Source organism: Saccoglossus kowalevskii, chromosome 10, assembly GCF_978046115.1.
Source record: "Saccoglossus kowalevskii chromosome 10, keSacKowa6.1, whole genome shotgun sequence".
Lineage (NCBI taxonomy): Eukaryota > Metazoa > Hemichordata > Enteropneusta > Harrimaniidae > Saccoglossus > Saccoglossus kowalevskii.
The window spans coordinates 2,321,582-2,344,691 of NC_140650.1; positions in this window are offsets into that span (position 1 = coordinate 2,321,582).

Sequence of the window (23,110 nt, forward strand, 5' to 3'; positions counted from 1 at the left end):
TTGTTGGCATATAGAAACCCGCAATTGTAAAGTCAAACAAATGAATAAAAGCGAGATGAAAACAGCCTATATTAGCAGAGTATCACATGAGCTGACTGACCGTAAAGATGATAGAAGCAGCATGCAAAGTTGATAAAAGCGTTCAAAACGTTGGCGGAGTTGCATGTATATATAACCTAAGTCATTGGAATGCCAACCCCGCAGTTAAATTTCGAAAACATTGAGTATATGTCTAGAAAATTCCCGATATGTAAGCAGATTATCGCAACTGCGAACCGAAAATCGAAGACAAAATGCTTACAAAGTTATGAAAAGCGATTGCAAAGTTTGTAGAATCGTCTGGCAATGTTACATATGATATTATATTGACGGATTCCATAGTCAAAAGTTCGAAAACGTAAATACACATTTCGCACATTGCCGTTAAAGTAACGTACTATCACTCGAAGCATGTAGAGGTCATAGGTCAATTCAATAAGTTACTTGTACAAAAGCTATCAAGTTTAAAACAGTTTCAAAAATGAAATAGTCGCTAATTCGAGTATATTTCCAATTACGTAAGCAGTAGTGTGGGTAGGTGAAGAGACAAAGTTTAATGTTAAGCTCAATCGGGCATGGTTAGTTCTTGCATGGGAGACTGCCTGAGAAAACCATCTGGGGATTTTTTTTGGTTTCATCACATACATATCAAAGATATGAGAAATCGTTCGTGCATCTTTTTCTTCACTGTGATGTTAATCATTTTTAGTAGAAAGACATGGAAATTTAGGCTTGTTTTCAAATTCATGAACATTTATCAATTTCCCTATTATTTTCGGAGAACAAGTTGGTGACGCTGTCGGCACATAGTGGAGTTTGACCTGTTAACTTACCGTGAAAAGTCGTACAAAGTGAACGCAAAGTTGTGCAAAGTGATTACAAAGTTTGTAGATGTATTTGTATGTTTGACCTAAGTTGTTGGCATATAGAAACCCGCAATTGTAAAGTCAAACAAATGAATAAAAGCGAGATGAAAACAGCCTATATTAGCAGAGTATCACATGAGCTGACTGACCGTAAAGATGATAGAAGCAGCATGCAAAGTTGATAAAAGCGTTCAAAACGTTGGCGGAGTTGCATGTATATATAACCTAAGTCATTGGAATGCCAACTCCGCAGTTAAATTTCGAAAACATTGAGTATATGTCAGGAAAATTCCCGATATGTAAGCAGATTATCGCAACTGCGAACCGAAAATCGAAGACAAAATGCTTACAATGTTATGAAAAGCGATTGCAAAGTTTGTAGAATCGTCTGGCACTGTTACATATGATATTATATTGACGGATTCCATAGTCAAAAGTTCGAAAACGTAAATACACATTTCGCACATTGCCGTTAAAGTAACGTACTATCACTCGAAGCATGTAGAGGTCATAGGTCAATTCAATAAGTTACTTGTACAAAAGCTATCAAGTTTAAAACAGTTTCAAAAATGAAATAGTCGCTAATTCGAGTATATTTCCAATTACGTAAGCAGTAGTGTGGGTAGGTGAAGAGACAAAGTTTAATGTTAAGCTCAATCGGGCATGGTTAGTTCTTGCATGGGAGACTGCCTGAGAAAACCATCTGGGGATTTTTTTTGGTTTCATCACATACATATCAAAGATATGAGAAATCGTTCGTGCATCTTTTTCTTCACTGTGATGTTAATCATTTTTAGTAGAAAGACATGGAAATTTAGGCTTGTTTTCAAATTCATGAACATTTTTCAATTTCCCTATTATTTTCGGAGAACAAGTTGGTTACGCTGTCGGCACATAGTGGAGTTTGACCTGTCAACTTACCGTGAAAAGTCGTACAAAGTGAACGCAAAGTTGTGCAAAGTGATTACAAAGTTTGTAGATGTATTTGTATGTTTGACCTAAGTTGTTGGCATATAGAAACCCGCAATTGTAAAGTCAAACAAATGAATAAAAGCGAGATGAAAACAGCCTATATTAGCAGAGTATCACATGAGCTGACTGACCGTAAAGATGATAGAAGCAGCATGCAAAGTTGATAAAAGCGTTCAAAACGTTGGCGGAGTTGCATGTATATATAACCTAAGTCATTGGAATGCCAACCCCGCAGTTAAATTTCGAAAACATTGAGTATATGTCTAGAAAATTCCCGATATGTAAGCAGATTATCGCAACTGCGAACCGAAAATCGAAGACAAAATGCTTACAAAGTTATGAAAAGCGATTGCAAAGTTTGTAGAATCGTTTGGCAATGTTACATATGATATTATATTGACGGATTCCATAGTCAAAAGTTCGAAAACGTAAATACACATTTCGCACATTGCCGTTAAAGTAACGTACTATCACTCGAAGCATGTAGAGGTCATAGGTCAATTCAAGAAGTTACTTGTACAAAAGCTATCAAGTTTAAAACAGTTTCAAAGATGAAATAGTCGCTAATTCGAGTATATTTCCAATTAGGTAAGCAGTAGTGTGGGTAGTTGAAGAGACAAAGTTTAAAGTTAAGCTCAATCGGGCATGGTTAGTTCTTGCATGGGAGACTGCCTGAGAAAACCATGTGATTTTTTTGGTTTCATCACATACATATCAAAGATATGAGAAAACGTTCGTGCATCTTTTTCTTCACTGTGATGTTAATCATTTTTAGTAGAAAGACATGGAAATTTAGGCTTGTTTTCAAATTCATGAACATTTTTCAATTTCCCTATTATTTTCGGAGAACAAGTTGGTGACGCTGTCGGCACATAGTGGAGTTTGACCTGTTAACTTACCGTGAAAAGTCGTACAAAGTGAACGCAAAGTTGTGCAAAGTGATTACAAAGTTTGTAGATGTATTTGTATGTTTGACCTAAGTTGTTGGCATATAGAAACCCGCAATTGTAAAGTCAAACAAATGAATAAAAGCGAGATGAAAACAGCCTATATTAGCAGAGTATCACATGAGCTGACTGACCGTAAAGATGATAGAAGCAGCATGCAAAGTTGATAAAAGCGTTCAAAACGTTGGCGGAGTTGCATGTATATATAACCTAAGTCATTGGAATGCCAACTCCGCAGTTAAATTTCGAAAACATTGAGTATATGTCTAGAAAATTCCCGATATGTAAGCAGATTATCGCAACTGCGAACCGAAAATCGAAGACAAAATGCTTACAAAGTTATGAAAAGCGATTGCAAAGTTTGTAGAATCGTTTGGCAATGTTACATATGATATTATATTGACGGATTCCATAGTCAAAAGTTCGAAAACGTAAATACACATTTCGCACATTGCCGTTAAAGTAACGTACTATCACTCGAAGCATGTAGAGGTCATAGGTCAATTCAAGAAATTACTTGTACAAAAGCTATCAAGTTTAAATCAGTTTCAAAGATGAAATAGTCGCTAATTCGAGTATATTTCCAATTAGGTAAGCAGTAGTGTGGGTAGTTGAAGAGACAAAGTTTAAAGTTAAGCTCAATCGGGCGTGGTTAGTTCTTGCATGGGAGACTGCCTGAGAAATCCAGCTGGAGATTTTTTTTTGGTTTCATCACATACATATCAAAGATATGAGACAATGTTCGTGCATCTTTTTTTCTCTGTGATATTAATCATTTTTAGTAGAAAGACATGGAAATTTAGGCTTGTTTTCAAATTCATGATCATTTTTCAATTTCCCTATTATTTTCGGTGAACAATTTGGTGACGCTGTCGGCACATAGTGGAGTTTGACCTGTTAACTTACCGTGAAAAGTCGTACAAAGTGAACGCAAAGTTGTGCAAAGTGATTACAAAGTTTGTAGATGTATTTGTATGTTTGACCTAAGTTGTTGGCATATAGAAACCCGCAATTGTAAAGTCAAACAAATGAATATAAGCGAGATGAAAACAGCCTATATTAGCAGAGTATCACATGAGCTGACTGACCGTAAAGATGATAGAAGCAGCATGCAAAGTTGATAAAAGCGTTCAAAACGTTGGCGGAGTTGCATGTATATATAACCTAAGTCATTGGAATGCCAACCCCGCAGTTAAATTTCGAAAACATTGAGTATATGTCTAGAAAATTCCCGATATGTAAGCAGATTATCGCAACTGCGAACCGAAAATCGAAGACAAAATGCTTACAAAGTTATGAAAAGCGTTTGCAAAGTTTGTAGAATCGTTTGGCAATGTTACATATGATATTATATTGACGGATTCCATAGTCAAAAGTTCGAAAACGTAAATACACATTTCGCACATTGCCGTTAAAGTAACGTACTATCACTCGAAGCATGTAGAGGTCATAGGTCAATTCAAGAAGTTACTTGTACAAAAGCTATCAAGTTTAAAACAGTTTCAAAAATGAAATAGTCGCTAATTCGAGTATATTTCCAATTACGTAAGCAGTAGTGTGGGTAGGTGAAGAGACAAAGTTTAATGTTAAGCTCAATCGGGCATGGTTAGTTCTTGCATGGGAGACTGCCTGAGAAAACCATCTGGGGATTTTTTTTGGTTTCATCACATACATATCAAAGATATGAGAAATCGTTCGTGCATCTTTTTCTTCACTGTGATGTTAATCATTTTTAGTAGAAAGACATGGAAATTTAGGCTTGTTTTCAAATTCATGAACATTTTTCAATTTCCCTATTATTTTCGGAGAACAAGTTGGTGACGCTGTCGGCACATAGTGGAGTTTGACCTGTTAACTTACCGTGAAAAGTCGTACAAAGTGAACGCAAAGTTGTGCAAAGTGATTACAAAGTTTGTAGATGTATTTGTATGTTTGACCTAAGTTGTTGGCATATAGAAACCCGCAATTGTAAAGTCAAACAAATGAATAAAAGCGAGATGAAAACAGCCTATATTAGCAGAGTATCACATGAGCTGACTGACCGTAAAGATGATAGAAGCAGCATGCAAAGTTGATAAAAGCGTTCAAAACGTTGGCGGAGTTGCATGTATATATAACCTAAGTCATTGGAATGCCAACTCCGCAGTTAAATTTCGAAAACATTGAGTATATGTCTAGAAAATTCCCGATATGTAAGCAGATTATCGCAACTGCGAACCGAAAATCGAAGACAAAATGCTTACAAAGTTATGAAAAGCGATTGCAAAGTTTGTAGAATCGTTTGGCAATGTTACATATGATAGTATATTGACGGATTCCATAGTCAAAAGTTCGAAAACGTAAATACACATTTCGCACATTGCCGTTAAAGTAACGTACTATCACTCGAAGCATGTAGAGGTCATAGGTCAATTCAAGAAGTTACTTGTACAAAAGCTATCAAGTTTAAAACAGTTTCAAAGATGAAATAGTCGCTAATTCGAGTATATTTCCAATTACGTAAGCAGTAGTGTGGGTAGTTGAAGAGACGAAGTTTAAAGTTAAGCTCAATCGGGCATGGTTAGTTCTTGCATGGGAGACTGCCTGAGAAAACCAGCTGGGGATTTTTTTTGGTTTCATCACATACATATCAAAGATATGTGAAAACGTTCGTGCATCTTTTTCTTCACTGTGATGTTAATCATTTTTAGTAGAAAGACATGGAAATTTAGGCTTGTTTTCAAATTCATGAACATTTTCCAATTTCCCTATTATTTTCGGAGAACAAGTTGGTGACGCTGTCGGCACATAGTGGAGTTTGACCAGTTAACTTACCGTGAAAAGTCGTACAAAGTGAACGCAAAGTTGTGCAAAGTGATTACAAAGTTTGTAGATGTATTTGTATGTTTGACCTAAGTTGTTGGCATATAGAAACCCGCAATTGTAAAGTCAAACAAATGAATAAAAGCGAGATGAAAACAGCATATATTAGCAGAGTATCACATGAGCTGACTGACCGTTAAGATGATAGAAGCAGCATGCAAAGTTGATAAAAGCGTTCAAAACGTTGGCGGAGTTGCATGTATATATAACCTAAGTCATTGGAATGCCAACCTCGCAGTTAAATTTCGAAAACATTGAGTATATGTCTAGAAAATTCCCGATATGTAAGCAGATTATCGCAACTGCGAACCGAAAATCGAAGACAAAATGCTTACAAAGTTATGAAAAGCGATTGCAAAGTTTGTAGAATCGTTTGGAAATGTTACATATGATATTATATTGGCGGGTTACATAGTCAAAAGTTCTAAAACGTAAATACATATTTCGCACATTGCCGTTAAAGTAGCGTACTATCACTCGGAGCATGTGGAGGTCATAGGTCAATGCAAGAAGTTACTTTTACAAAAGCTATCAAGTTTAAAACAGTTTCAAAGATGAAATAGTCGCTAATTCGAGAATATATATCCAATTACGTAAGCAGTAGTGTGGGTAGTTGAAGAGACAAAGTTTAAAGTTAAGCTCAATCGGGCATGGTTAGTTCTTGCATGGGAGACTGCCTGAGAAAACCAGCTGGGGATTTTTTTTTGGTTTCATCACATACATATCAAAGATATGTGAAAACGTTCGTGCATCTTTTTCTTCACTGTGATGTTAATCATTTTTAGTAGAAAGACATGGAAATTTAGGCTTGTTTTCAAAATCATGAACATTTTCCAATTTCCCTATTATTTTCGGAGAACAAGTTGGTGACGCTGTCGGCACATAGTGGAGTTTGACCAGTTAACTTACCGTGAAAAGTCGTACAAAGTGAACGCAAAGTTATGCAAAGTGATTACAAAGTTTGTAGATGTATTTGTATGTTTGACCTAAGTTGTTGGCATATAGAAACCCGCAATTGTAAAGTCAAACAAATGAATAAAAGCGAGATGAAAACAGCCTATATTAGCAGAGTATCACATGAGCTGACTGACCGTAAAGATGATAGAAGCAGCATGCAAAGTTGATAAAAGCGTTCAAAACGTTGGCGGAGTTGCATGTATATATAACCTAAGTCATTGGAATGCCAACCCCGCAGTTAAATTTCGAAAACATTGAGTATATGTCTAGAAAATTCCCGATATGTAAGCAGATTATCGCAACTGCGAACCGAAAATCGAAGACAAAATGCTTACAAAGTTATGAAAAGCGATTGCAAAGTTTGTAGAATCGTTTGGCAATGTTACATATGATATTATATTGACGGATTCCATAGTCAAAAGTTCGAAAACGTAAATACACATTTCGCACATTGCCGTTAAAGTAGCGTACTATCACTCGGAGCATGTGGAGGTCATAGGTCAATGCAAGAAGTTACTTTTACAAAAGCTATCAAGTTTAAAACAGTTTCAAAGATGAAATAGTCGCTAATTCGAGAATATATATCCAATTACGTAAGCAGTAGTGTGGGTAGTTGAAGAGACAAAGTTTAAAGTTAAGCTCAATCGGGCATGGTTAGTTCTTGCATGGGAGACTGCCTGAGAAAACCAGCTGGGGATTTTTTTTTGGTTTCATCACATACATATCAAAGATATGTGAAAACGTTCGTGCATCTTTTTCTTCACTGTGATGTTAATCATTTTTAGTAGAAAGACATGGAAATTTAGGCTTGTTTTCAAAATCATGAACATTTTCCAATTTCCCTATTATTTTCGGAGAACAAGTTGGTGACGCTGTCGGCACATAGTGGAGTTTGACCAGTTAACTTACCGTGAAAAGTCGTACAAAGTGAACGCAAAGTTATGCAAAGTGATTACAAAGTTTGTAGATGTATTTGTATGTTTGACCTAAGTTGTTGGCATATAGAAACCCGCAATTGTAAAGTCAAACAAATGAATAAAAGCGAGATGAAAACAGCCTATATTAGCAGAGTATCACATGAGCTGACTGACCGTAAAGATGATAGAAGCAGCATGCAAAGTTGATAAAAGCGTTCAAAACGTTGGCGGAGTTGCATGTATATATAACCTAAGTCATTGGAATGCCAACCCCGCAGTTAAATTTCGAAAACATTGAGTATATGTCTAGAAAATTCCCGATATGTAAGCAGATTATCGCAACTGCGAACCGAAAATCGAAGACAAAATGCTTACAAAGTTATGAAAAGCGATTGCAAAGTTTGTAGAATCGTTTGGCAATGTTACATATGATATTATATTGACGGATTCCATAGTCAAAAGTTCGAAAACGTAAATACACATTTCGCACATTGCCGTTAAAGTAACGTACTATCACTCGAAGCATGTAGAGGTCATAGGTCAATTCAAGAAGTTACTTGTACAAAAGCTATCAAGTTTAAAACAGTTTCAAAGATGAAATAGTCGCTAATTCGAGTATATTTCCAATTACGTAAGCAGTAGTGTGGGTAGTTGAAGAGACGAAGTTTAAAGTTAAGCTCAATCGGGCATGGTTAGTTCTTGCATGGGAGACTGCCTGAGAAAACCAGCTGGGGATTTTTTTTGGTTTCATCACATACATATCAAAGATATGTGAAAACGTTCGTGCATCTTTTTCTTCACTGTGATGTTAATCATTTTTAGTAGAAAGACATGGAAATTTAGGCTTGTTTTCAAATTCATGAACATTTTCCAATTTCCCTATTATTTTCGGAGAACAAGTTGGTGACGCTGTCGGCACATAGTGGAGTTTGACCAGTTAACTTACCGTGAAAAGTCGTACAAAGTGAACGCAAAGTTGTGCAAAGTGATTACAAAGTTTGTAGATGTATTTGTATGTTTGACCTAAGTTGTTGGCATATAGAAACCCGCAATTGTAAAGTCAAACAAATGAATAAAAGCGAGATGAAAACAGCATATATTAGCAGAGTATCACATGAGCTGACTGACCGTTAAGATGATAGAAGCAGCATGCAAAGTTGATAAAAGCGTTCAAAACGTTGGCGGAGTTGCATGTACATATAACCTAAGTCATTGGAATGCCAACCTCGCAGTTAAATTTCGAAAACATTGAGTATATGTCTAGAAAATTCCCGATATGTAAGCAGATTATCGCAACTGCGAACCGAAAATCGAAGACAAAATGCTTACAAAGTTATGAAAAGCGATTGCAAAGTTTGTAGAATCGTTTGGAAATGTTACATATGATATTATATTGGCGGGTTACATAGTCAAAAGTTCTAAAACGTAAATACATATTTCGCACATTGCCGTTAAAGTAGCGTACTATCACTCGGAGCATGTGGAGGTCATAGGTCAATGCAAGAAGTTACTTTTACAAAAGCTATCAAGTTTAAAACAGTTTCAAAGATGAAATAGTCGCTAATTCGAGAATATATATCCAATTACGTAAGCAGTAGTGTGGGTAGTTGAAGAGACAAAGTTTAAAGTTAAGCTCAATCGGGCATGGTTAGTTCTTGCATGGGAGACTGCCTGAGAAAACCAGCTGGGGATTTTTTTTTTGTTTCATCACATACATATCAAAGATATGTGAAAACGTTCGTGCATCTTTTTCTTCACTGTGATGTTAATCATTTTTAGTAGAAAGACATGGAAATTTAGGCTTGTTTTCAAAATCATGAACATTTTCCAATTTCCCTATTATTTTCGGAGAACAAGTTGGTGACGCTGTCGGCACATAGTGGAGTTTGACCAGTTAACTTACCGTGAAAAGTCGTACAAAGTGAACGCAAAGTTATGCAAAGTGATTACAAAGTTTGTAGATGTATTTGTATGTTTGACCTAAGTTGTTGGCATATAGAAACCCGCAATTGTAAAGTCAAACAAATGAATAAAAGCGAGATGAAAACAGCCTATATTAGCAGAGTATCACATGAGCTGACTGACCGTAAAGATGATAGAAGCAGCATGCAAAGTTGATAAAAGCGTTCAAAACGTTGGCGGAGTTGCATGTATATATAACCTAAGTCATTGGAATGCCAACCCCGCAGTTAAATTTCGAAAACATTGAGTATATGTCTAGAAAATTCCCGATATGTAAGCAGATTATCGCAACTGCGAACCGAAAATCGAAGACAAAATGCTTACAAAGTTATGAAAAGCGATTGCAAAGTTTGTAGAATCGTTTGGCAATGTTACATATGATATTATATTGACGGATTCCATAGTCAAAAGTTCGAAAACGTAAATACACATTTCGCACATTGCCGTTAAAGTAACGTACTATCACTCGAAGCATGTAGAGGTCATAGGTCAATTCAAGAAGTTACTTGTACAAAAGCTATCAAGTTTAAAACAGTTTCAAAGATGAAATAGTCGCTAATTCGAGTATATTTCTAATTACGTAAGCAGTAGTGTGGGTAGTTGAAGAGACAAAATTTAAAGTTAAGCTCAATCGGGCATGGTTAGTTCTTGCATGGGAGACTGCCTGAGAAAACCAGCTGGGGATTTTTTTTTGGTTTCATCACATACATATCAAAGATATGTGAAAACGTTCGTGCATCTTTTTCTTCACTGTGATGTTAATCATTTTTAGTAGAAAGACATGGAAATTTAGGCTCGTTTTCAAATTCATGAACATTTTTCAATTTCCCTATTATTTTCGGAGAACAAGGTGGTGACGCTGTCGGCACATAGTGGAGTTTGACCAGTTAACTTACCGTGAAAAGTCGTACAAAGTGAACGCAAAGTTGTGCAAAGTGATTACAAAGTTTGTAGATGTATTTGTATGTTTGACCTAAGTTGTTGGCATATAGAAACCCGCAATTGTAAAGTCAAACAAATGAATAAAAGCGAGATGAAAACAGCATATATTAGCAGAGTATCACATGAGCTGACTGACCGTTAAGATGATAGAAGCAGCATGCAAAGTTGATAAAAGCGTTCAAAACGTTGGCGGAGTTGCATGTATATATAACCTAAGTCATTGGAATGCCAACCCCGCAGTTAAATTTCGAAAACATTGAGTATATGTCTAGAAAATTCCCGATATGTAAGCAGATTATCGCAACTGCGAACCGAAAATCGAAGACAAAATGCTTACAAAGTTATGAAAAGCGATTGCAAAGTTTGTAGAATCGTTTGGAAATGTTACATATGATATTATATTGGCGGGTTACATAGTCAAAAGTTCGAAAACGTAAATACATATTTCGCACATTGCCGATGAAGTAGCGTACTATCACTCGGAGCATGTGGAGGTTATAGGTCAATGCAAGAAGTTACTTTTACAAAAGCTATCAAGTTTAAAACAGTTTCAAAGATGAAATAGTCGCTAATTCGAGAATATATTTCCAATTACGTAAGCAGTAGTGTGGGTAGTTGAAGAGACAAAGTTTAAAGTTAAGCTCAATCGGGCATGGTTAGTTCTTGCATGGGAGACTGCCTGAGAAAACCAGCTGGAGATTTTTTTTTGGTTTCATCACATACATATCAAAGATATGAGACAATGTTCGTGCATCTTTTGTTTCTCTGTGATGTTAATCATTTTTAGTGGAAAGACATGGAAATTTAGGCTTGTTTTCAAATTCATGAACATTTTTCAATTTCCCTATTATTTTCGGAGAACAAGTTGGTGACGCTGTCGGCACATAGTGGAGTTTGACCAGTTAACTTACCGTGAAAAGTCGTACAAAGTGAACGCAAAGTTGTGCAAAGTGATTACAAAGTTTGTAGATGTATTTGTATGTTTGACCTAAGTTGTTGGTATATAGAAACCCGCAATTGTAAAGTCAAACAAATGAATAAAAGCGAGATGAAAACAGCCTATATTAGCAGAGTATCACATGAGCTGACTGACCGTAAAGATGATAGAAGCAGCATGCAAAGTTGATAAAAGCGTTCAAAACGTTGGCGGAGTTGCATGTATATATAACCTAAGTCATTGGAATGCCAACCCCGCAGTTAAATTTCGAAAACATTGAGTATATGTCTAGAAAATTCCCGATATGTAAGCAGATTATCGCAACTGCGATCCGAAAATCGAAGACAAAATGCTTACAAAGTTATGAAAAGCGATTGCAAAGTTTGTAGAATCGTTTGGCAATGTTACATATGATATTATATTGACGGATTCCATAGTCAAAAGTTCGAAAACGTAAATACACATTTCGCACATTGCCGTTAAAGTAACGTACTATCACTCGAAGCATGTAGAGGTCATAGGTCAATTCAAGAAGTTACTTGTACAAAAGCTATCAAGTTTAAAACAGTTTCAAAAATGAAATAGTCGCTAATTCGAATATGTTTCCAATTACGTAAGCAGTAGTGTGGGTAGGTGAAGAGACAAAGTTTAATGTTAAGCTCAATCGGGCATGGTTAGTTCTTGCATGGGAGACTGCCTGAGAAAACCATCTGGGGATTTTTTTTGGTTTCATCACATACATATCAAAGATATGAGACAACGTTCGTGCATCATTTTTTTCACTGTGATGTTAATCATTTTTAGTAGAAAGACATGGAAATTTAGGCTTGTTTTCAAATTCATGAACATTTTTCAATTTCCCTATTATTTTCGGAGAACAAGTTGGTGACGCTGTCGGCACATAGTGGAGTTTGACCAGTTAACTTACCGTGAAAAGTCGTACAAAGTGAACGCAAAGTTGTGCAAAGTGATTACAAAGTTTGTAGATGTATTTGTATGTTTGACCTAAGTTGTTGGTATATAGAAACCCGCAATTGTAAAGTCAAACAAATGAATAAAAGCGAGATGAAAACAGCCTATATTAGCAGAGTATCACATGAGCTGACTGACCGTAAAGATGATAGAAGCAGCATGCAAAGTTGATAAAAGCGTTCAAAACGTTGGCGGAGTTGCATGTATATATAACCTAAGTCATTGGAATGCCAACCCCGCAGTTAAATTTCGAAAACATTGAGTATATGTCTAGAAAATTCCCGATATGTAAGCAGATTATCGCAACTGCGATCCGAAAATCGAAGACAAAATGCTTACAAAGTTATGAAAAGCGATTGCAAAGTTTGTAGAATCGTTTGGCAATGTTACATATGATATTATATTGACGGATTCCATAGTCAAAAGTTCGAAAACGTAAATACACATTTCGCACATTGCCGTTAAAGTAACGTACTATCACTCGAAGCATGTAGAGGTCATAGGTCAATTCAAGAAGTTACTTGCACAAAAGCTATCAAGTTTAAAACAGTTTCAAAAATGAAATAGTCGCTAATTCGAATATGTTTCCAATTACGTAAGCAGTAGTGTGGGTAGGTGAAGAGACAAAGTTTAATGTTAAGCTCAATCGGGCATGGTTAGTTCTTGCATGGGAGACTGCCTGAGAAAACCATCTGGGGATTTTTTTTGGTTTCATCACATACATATCAAAGATAAGAGACAACGTTCGTGCATCATTTTTTTCACTGTGATGTTAATCATTTTTAGTAGAAAGACATGGAAATTTAGGCTTGTTTTCAAATTCATGAACATTTTTCAATTTCCCTATTATTTTCGGAGAACAAGTTGGTGACGCTGTCGGCACATAGTGGAGTTTGACCAGTTAACTTACCGTGAAAAGTCGTACAAAGTGAACGCAAAGTTGTGCAAAGTGATTACAAAGTTTGTAGATGCATTTGTATGTTTGACCTAAGTTGTTGGCATATAGAAACCCGCAATTGTAAAGTCAACAAATGAATAAAAGCGAGATGAAAACAGCCTATATTAGCAGAGTATCACATGAGCTGACTGACCGTAAAGATGATAGAAGCAGCATGCAAAGTTGATAAAAGCGTTCAAAACGTTGGCGGAGTTGCATGTATATATAACCTAAGTCATTGGAATGCCAACCCCGCAGTTAAATTTCGAAAACATTGAGTATATGTCTAGAAAATTCTCGATATGTAAGCAGATTATCGCAACTGCGAACCGAAAATCGAAGACAAAATGCTTACAAAGTTATGAAAAGCGATTGCAAAGTTTGTAGAATCGTTTGGCAATGTTACATATGATATTATATTGACGGATTCCATAGTCAAAAGTTCGAAAACGTAAATACACATTTCGCACATTGCCGTTAAAGAAACGTACTATCACTCGAAGCATGTAGAGGTCATAGGTCAATTCAAGAAGTTACTTGTACAAAAGCTATCAAGTTTAAAACAGTTTCAAAAATGAAATAGTCGCTAATTCGAGTATATTTCCAATTACGTAAGCAGTAGTGTGGGTAGGTGAAGAGACAAAGTTTAATGTTAAGCTCAATCGGGCATGGTTAGTTCTTGCATGGGAGACTGCCTGAGAAAACCATCTGGGGAATTTTTTTTGGTTTCATCACATACATATCAAAGATATGAGACAACGTTCGTGCATCTTTTTTTCACTGTGATGTTAATCATTTTTAGTAGAAAGACATGGAAATTTAGGCTTGTTTTCAAATTCATGAACATTTTTCAATTTCCCTATTATTTTCGGAGAACAAGTTGGTGACGCTGTCGGCACATAGTGGAGTTTGACCAGTTAATCTACCGTGAAAAGTAGTACAAAGTGAACGCAAAGTTGTGCAAAGTGATTACAAAGTTTATAGATGTATTTGTATGTTTGACCTAAGTTGTTGGCATATAGAAACCCGCAATTGTAAAGTCAAACAAATGAATAAAAGCGAGATGAAAACAGCCTATATTAGCAGAGTATCACATGAGCTGACTGACCGTAAAGATGATACAAGCAGCATGCAAAGTTGATAAAAGCGTTCAAAACGTTGGCGGAGTTGCATGTATATATAACCTAAGTCATTGGAATGCCAATCCCGCATTTAAATTTCGAAAACATTGAGTATATGTCTAGAAAATTCCCGATATGTAAGCAGATTATCGCAACTGCGAACCGAAAATCGAAGACAAAATGCTTACAAAGTTATGAAAAGCGATTGCAAAGTTTGTAGAATCGTTTGGCAATGTTACATATGATATTATATTGACGGATTCCATAGTCAAAAGTTCGAAAACGTAAATACACATTTCGCACATTGCCGTTAAAGTAACGTACTATCACTCGAAGCATGTAGAGGTCATAGGTCAATTCAAGAAGTTACTTGTACAAAAGCTATCAAGTTTAAAACAGTTTCAAATATGAAATAGTCGCTAATTCGAGTATCTTTCCAATTACGTAAACAGTAGTGTGGGTAGTTGAAAAGACAAAGTTTAAAGTTAAGCTCAATCGGGCATGGTTAGTTCTTGCATGGGAGACTGCCTGAGAAAACCAGCTGGAGATTTTTTTTTGGTTTCATCACATACATATCAAAGATATGAGACAATGTTCGTGCATCTTTTTTTCTCTGTGATATTAATCATTTTTAGTAGAAAGACATGGAAATTTAGGCTTGTTTTCAAATTCATGAACATTTTTCAATTTCCCTATTATTTTCGGAGAACAAGTTGGTGACGCTGTCGGCACATAGTGGAGTTTGACCTGTTAACTTACCGTGAAAAGTCGTACAAAGTGAACGCAAAGTTGTGCAAAGTGATTACAAAGTTTGTAGATGTATTTATATGTTTGACCTAAGTTGTTGGCATATAGACTCCCGCAATTGTAAAGTCAAACAAATGAATAAAAGCGAGATGAAAACAGCCTATATTAGCAGAGTATCACATGAGCTGACTGACCGTAAAGATGATAGAAACAACATGCAAAGTTGATAAAAGAGTTCAAAACGTTGGCGGAGTTGCATGTATATATAACCTAAGTCATTGGAATGCCAACCCCGCAGTTAAATTTCGAAAACATTAAGTATATGTGTAGAAAATTCCCGATATGTAAGCAGATTATCGCAACTGCGAACCGAAAATCGAAGACAAAATGCTTACAAAGTTATGAAAAGCGATTGCAAAGTTTGTAGAATCGTTTGGCAATGTTACATATGATATTATATTGACGGATTCCATAGTCAAAAGTTCGAAAACGTAAATACACATTTCGCACATTGCCGTTAAAGAAACGTACTATCACTCGAAGCATGTAGAGGTCATAGGTCAATTCAAGAAGTTACTTGTACAAAAGCTATCAAGTTTAAAACAGTTTCAAAAATGAAATAGTCGCTAATTCGAGTATATTTCCAATTACGTAAGCAGTAGTGTGGGTAGGTGAAGAGACAAAGTTTAATGTTAAGCTCAATCGGGCATGGTTAGTTCTTGCATGGGAGACTGCCTGAGAAAACCATCTGGGGATTTTTTTTTGGTTTCATCACATACATATCAAAGATATGAGACAACGTTCGTGCATCTTTTTTTCACTGTGATGTTAATCATTTTTAGTAGAAAGACATGGAAATTTAGGCTTGTTTTCAAATTCATGAACATTTTTCAATTTCCCTATTATTTTCGGAGAACAAGTTGGTGACGCTGTCGGCACATAGTGGAGTTTGACCAGTTAATCTACCGTGAAAAGTAGTACAAAGTGAACGCAAAGTTGTGCAAAGTGATTACAAAGTTTATAGATGTATTTGTATGTTTGACCTAAGTTGTTGGCATATAGAAACCCGCAATTGTAAAGTCAAACAAATGAATAAAAGCGAGATGAAAACAGCCTATATTAGCAGAGTATCACATGAGCTGACTGACCGTAAAGATGATAGAAGCAGCATGCAAAGTTGATAAAAGCGTTCAAAACGTTGGCGGAGTTGCATGTATATATAACCTAAGTCATTGGAATGCCAATCCCGCATTTAAATTTCGAAAACATTGAGTATATGTCTAGAAAATTCCCGATATGTAAGCAGATTATCGCAACTGCGAACCGAAAATCGAAGACAAAATGCTTACAAAGTTATGAAAAGCGATTGCAAAGTTTGTAGAATCGTTTGGCAATGTTACATATGATATTATATTGACGGATTCCATAGTCAAAAGTTCGAAAACGTAAATACACATTTCGCACATTGCCGTTAAAGTAACGTACTATCACTCGAAGCATGTAGAGGTCATAGGTCAATTCAAGAAGTTACTTGTACAAAAGCTATCAAGTTTAAAACAGTTTCAAAGATGATATAGTCGCTAATTCGAGTATCTTTCCAATTACGTAAACAGTAGTGTGGGTAGTTGAAGAGACAAAGTTTAAAGTTAAGCTCAATCGGGCATGGTTAGTTCTTGCATGGGAGACTGCCTGAGAAAACCAGCTGGAGATTTTTTTTTGGTTTCATCACATACATATCAAAGATATGAGACAATGTTCGTGCATCTTTTTTCTCTGTGATATTAATCATTTTTAGTAGAAAGACATGGAAATTTAGGCTTGTTTTCAAATTCATGAACATTTTTCAATTTCCCTATTATTTTCGGAGAACAAGTTGGTGACGCTGTCGGCACATAGTGGAGTTTGACCTGTTAACTTACCGTGAAAAGTCGTACAAAGTGAACGCAAAGTTGTGCAAAGTGATTACAAAGTTTGTAGATGTATTTATATGTTTGACCTAAGTTGTTGGCATATAGACTCCCGCAATTGTAAAGTCAAACAAATGAATAAAAGCGAGATGAAAACAGCCTATATTAGCAGAGTATCACATGAGCTGACTGACCGTAAAGATGATACAAACAACATGCAAAGTTGATAAAAGCGTTCAAAACGTTGGCGAAGTTGCATGTATATATAACCTAAGTCATTGGAATGCCAACCCCGCAGTTAAATTTCGAAAACATTGAGTATATGTGTAGAAAATTCCCGATATGTAAGCAGATTATCGCAACTGCGAACCGAAAATCGAAGACAAAATGCTTACAAAGTTATGAAAAGCGATTGCAAAGTTTGTAGAATCGTTTGGAAATGTTACATATGATATTATATTGGCGGGTTACATAGTCAAAAGTTCGAAAACGTAAATACATATTTCGCACATTGCCGTTAAAGTAGCGTACTATCACTCGGAGCATGTAGAGGTCATAGGTCAATTCAATAAGTTACTTGTACAAAAGATATCAAGTTTAAAACAGTTTCAAAAATGAAATAGTCGCTAATTCGTGTATATTTCCAATTACGTAAACAGTAGTGTGGGTAGGTGAAGAGACAAAGTTTAAAGTTAAGCCCAATCGGGCATGGTTAGTTCTTGCATGGGAGACTGCCTGAGAAAACCAGCTGGAGATTTTTTTTTGGTTTCATCACATACATATCAAAGATATGAGACAATGTTCGTGCATCTTTTGTTTCTCTGTAATGTTAATCATTTTTAGTGGAAAGACATGGAAATTTAGGCTTGTTTTCAAATTCATGAACATTTTTCAATTTCCCTATTATTTTCAGAGAACAAGTTGGTGACGCTGTCGGCACATAGTGGAGTTTGACCAGTTAACTTACCGTGAAAAGTCGTACAAAGTGAACGCAAAGTTGTGCAAAGTGATTACAAAGTTTGTAGATGTATTTGTATGTTTGACCTAAGTTGTTGGTATATAGAAACCCGCAATTGTAAAGTCAAACAAATGAATAAAAGCGAGATGAAAACAGCCTATATTAGCAGAGTATCACATGAGCTGACTGACCGTAAAGATGATAGAAGCAGCATGCAAAGTTGATAAAAGCGTTCAAAACGTTGGCAGAGTTGCATGTATATATAACCTAAGTCATTGGAATGCCAACCCCGCAGTTAAATTTCGAAAACATTGAGTATATGTCTAGAAAATTCCCGATATGTAAGCAGATTATCGCAACTGCGATCCGAAAATCGAAGACAAAATGCTTACAAAGTTATGAAAAGCGATTGCAAAGTTTGTAGAATCGTTTGGCAATGTTACATATGATATTATATTGACGGATTCCATAGTCAAAAGTTCGAAAACGTAAATACACATTTCGCACATTGCCGTTAAAGTAACGTACTATCACTCGAAGCATGTAGAGGTCATAGGTCAATTCAAGAAGTTACTTGTACAAAAGCTATCAAGTTTAAAACAGTTTCAAAAATGAAATAGTCGCTAATTCGAGTATGTTTCCAATTACGTAAGCAGTAGTGTGGGTAGGTGAAGAGACAAAGTTTAATGTTAAGCTCAATCGGGCATGGTTAGTTCTTGCATGGGAGACTGCCTGAGAAAACCATCTGGGGATTTTTTTGGTTTCATCACATACATATCAAAGATATGAGACAACGTTCGTGCATCTTTTTTTTCACTGTGATGTTAATCATTTTTAGTAGAAAGACATGGAAATTTAGGCTTGTTTTCAAATTCATGAACATTTTTCAATTTCCCTATTATTTTCGGAGAACAAGTTGGTGACGCTGTCGGCACATAGTGGAGTTTGACCAGTTAACTTACCGTGAAAATTCGTACAAAGTGAACGCAAAGTTGTGCAAAGTGATTACAAAGTTTGTAGATGCATTTGTATGTTTGACCTAAGTTGTTGGCATATAGAAACCCGCAATTGTAAAGTCAACAAATGAATAAAAGCGAGATGAAAACAGCCTATATTAGCAGAGTATCACATGAGCTGACTGACCGTAAAGATGATAGAAGCAGCATGCAAAGTTGATAAAAGCGTTCAAAACGTTGGCGGAGTTGCATGTATATATAACCTAAGTCATTGGAATGCCAACCCCGCAGTTAAATTTCGAAAACATTGAGTATATGTCTAGAAAATTCCCGATATGTAAGCATATTATCGCAACTGCGAACCGAAAATCGAAGACAAAATGCTTACAAAGTTATGAAAAGCGATTGCAAAGTTTGTAGAATCGTTTGGCAATGTTACATATGATATTATAATGACGGATTCCATAGTCAAAAGTTCGAAAACGTAAATACACATTTCGCACATTGCCGTTAAAGAAACGTACTATCACTCGAAGCATGTAGAGGTCATAGGTCAATTCAAGAAGTTACTTGTACAAAAGCTATCAAGTTTAAAACAGTTTCAAAAATGAAATAGTCGCTAATTCGAGTATATTTCCAATTACGTAAGCAGTAGTGTGGGTAGGTGAAGAGACAAAGTTTAATGTTAAGCTCAATCGGGCATGGTTAGTTCTTGCATGGGAGACTGCCTGAGAAAACCATCTGGGGATTTTTTTTTGGTTTCATCACATACATATCAAAGATATGAGACAACGTTCGTGCATCTTTTTTCACTGTGATGTTAATCATTTTTAGTAGAAAGACATGGAAATTTAGGCTTGTTTTCAAATTCATGAACATTTTTCAATTTCCCTATTATTTTCGGAGAACAAGTTGGTGACGCTGTCGGCACATAGTGGAGTTTGACCAGTTAATCTACCGTGAAAAGTAGTACAAAGTGAACGCAAAGTTGTGCAAAGTGATTACAAAGTTTATAGATGTATTTGTATGTTTGACCTAAGTTGTTGGCATATAGAAACCCGCAATTGTAAAGTCAAACAAATGAATAAAAGCGAGATGAAAACAGCCTATATTAGCAGAGTATCACATGAGCTGACTGACCGTAAAGATGATAGAAGCAGCATGCAAAGTTGATAAAAGCGTTCAAAACGTTGGCGGAGTTGCATGTATATATAACCTAAGTCATTGGAATGCCAATCCCGCATTTAAATTTCGAAAACATTGAGTATATGTCTAGAAAATTCCCGATATGTAAGCAGATTATCGCAACTGCGAACCGAAAATCGAAGACAAAATGCTTACAAAGTTATGAAAAGCGATTGCAAAGTTTGTAGAATCGTTTGGCAATGTTACATATGATATTATATTGACGGATTCCATAGTCAAAAGTTCGAAAACGTAAATACACATTTCGCACATTGCCGTTAAAGTAACGTACTATCACTCGAAGCATGTAGAGGTCATAGGTCAATTCAAGAAGTTACTTGTACAAAAGCTATCAAGTTTAAAACAGTTTCAAAGATGAAATAGTCGCTAATTCGAGTATCTTTCCAATTACGTAAACAGTAGTGTGGGTAGTTGAAGAGACAAAGTTTAAAGTTAAGCTCAATCGGGCATGGTTAGTTCTTGCATGGGAGACTGCCTGAGAAAACCAGCTGGAGATTTTTTTTTGGTTTCATCACATACATATCAAAGATATGAGACAATGTTCGTGCATCTTTTTTTCTCTGTGATATTAATCATTTTTAGTAGAAAGACATGGAAATTTAGGCTTGTTTTCAAATTCATGAACATTTTTCAATTTCCCTATTATTTTCGGAGAACAAGTTGGTGACGCTGTCGGCACATAGTGGAGTTTGACCTGTTAACTTACCGTGAAAAGTCGTACAAAGTGAACGCAAAGTTGTGCAAAGTGATTACAAAGTTTGTAGATGTATTTATATGTTTGACCTAAGTTGTTGGCATGTACATGTAGAAACCCGCAATTGTAAAGTCAAACAAATGAATAAAAGCGAGATGAAAACAGCCTATATTAGCAGAGTATCACATGAGCTGACTGACCGTAAAGATGATAGAAGCAGCATGCAAAGTTGATAAAAGCGTTCAAAACGTTGGCGGAGTTGCATGTATATATAACCTAAGTCATTGGAATGCCAACCCCGCAGTTAAATTTCGAAAACATTGAGTATATGTCTAGAAAATTCCCGATATGTAAGCAGATTATCGCAACTGCGAACCGAAAATCGAAGACAAAATGCTTACAAAGTTATGAAAAGCGATTGCAAAGTTTGTAGAATCGTTTGGCAATGTTACATATGATATTATATTGACGGATTCCATAGTCAAAAGTTCGAAAACGTAAATACACATTTCGCACATTGCCGTTAAAGTAACGTACTATCACTCGAAGCATGTAGAGGTCATAGGTCAATTCAAGAAGTTACTTGTACAAAAGCTATCAAGTTTAAAACAGTTTCAAAGATGAAATAGTCGCTAATTCGAGTATCTTTCCAATTACGTAAACAGTAGTGTGGGTAGTTGAAGAGACAAAGTTTAAAGTTAAGCTCAATCGGGCATGGTTAGTTCTTGCATGGGAGACTGCCTGAGAAAACCAGCTGGAGATTTTTTTTTGGTTTCATCACATACATATCAAAGATATGAGACAATGTTCGTGCATCTTTTTTTCTCTGTGATATTAATCATTTTTAGTAGAAAGACATGGAAATTTAGGCTTGTTTTCAAATTCATGAACATTTTTCAATTTCCCTATTATTTTCGGAGAACAAGTTGGTGACGCTGTCGGCACATAGTGGAGTTTGACCTGTTAACTTACCGTGAAAAGTCGTACAAAGTGAACGCAAAGTTGTGCAAAGTGATTACAAAGTTTGTAGATGTATTTATATGTTTGACCTAAGTTGTTGGCATGTACATGTAGAAACCCGCAATTGTAAAGTCAAACAAATGAATAAAAGCGAGATGAAAACAGCCTATATTAGCAGAGTATCACATGAGCTGACTGACCGTAAAGATGATAGAAGCAGCATGCAAAGTTGATAAAAGCGTTCAAAACGTTGGCGGAGTTGCATGTATATATAACCTAAGTCATTGGAATGCCAACCCCGCAGTTAAATTTCGAAAACATTGAGTATATGTCTAGAAAATTCCCGATATGTAAGCAGATTATCGCAACTGCGAACCGAAAATCGAAGACAAAATGCTTACAAAGTTATGAAAAGCGATTGCAAAGTTTGTAGAATCGTTTGGCAATGTTACATATGATATTATATTGACGGATTCCATAGTCAAAAGTTCGAAAACGTAAATACACATTTCGCACATTGCCGTTAAAGTAACGTACTATCACTCGAAGCATGTAGAGGTCATAGGTCAATTCAAGAAGTTACTTGTACAAAAGCTATCAAGTTTAAAACAGTTTCAAAGATGAAATAGTCGCTAATTCGAGTATCTTTCCAATTACGTAAACAGTAGTGTGGGTAGTTGAAGAGACAAAGTTTAAAGTTAAGCTCAATCGGGCATGGTTAGTTCTTGCATGGGAGACTGCCTGAGAAAACCAGCTGGAGATTTTTTTTTGGTTTCATCACATACATATCAAAGATATGAGACAATGTTCGTGCATCTTTTTTTCTCTGTGATATTAATCATTTTTAGTAGAAAGACATGGAAATTTAGGCTTGTTTTCAAATTCATGAACATTTTTCAATTTCCCTATTATTTTCGGAGAAAAAGTTGGTGACGCTGTCGGCACATAGTGGAGTTTGACCTGTTAACTTACCGTGAAAAGTCGTACAAAGTGAACGCAAAGTTGTGCAAAGTGATTACAAAGTTTGTAGATGTATTTATATGTTTGACCTAAGTTGTTGGCATGTACATGTAGAAACCCGCAATTGTAAAGTCAAACAAATGAATAAAAGCGAGATGAAAACAGCCTATATTAGCAGAGTATCACATGAGCTGACTGACCGTAAAGAGAATAGAAGCAGCATGCAAAGTTGATAAAAGCGTTCAAAACGTTGGCGGAGTTGCATGTATATATAACCTAAGTCATTGGAAT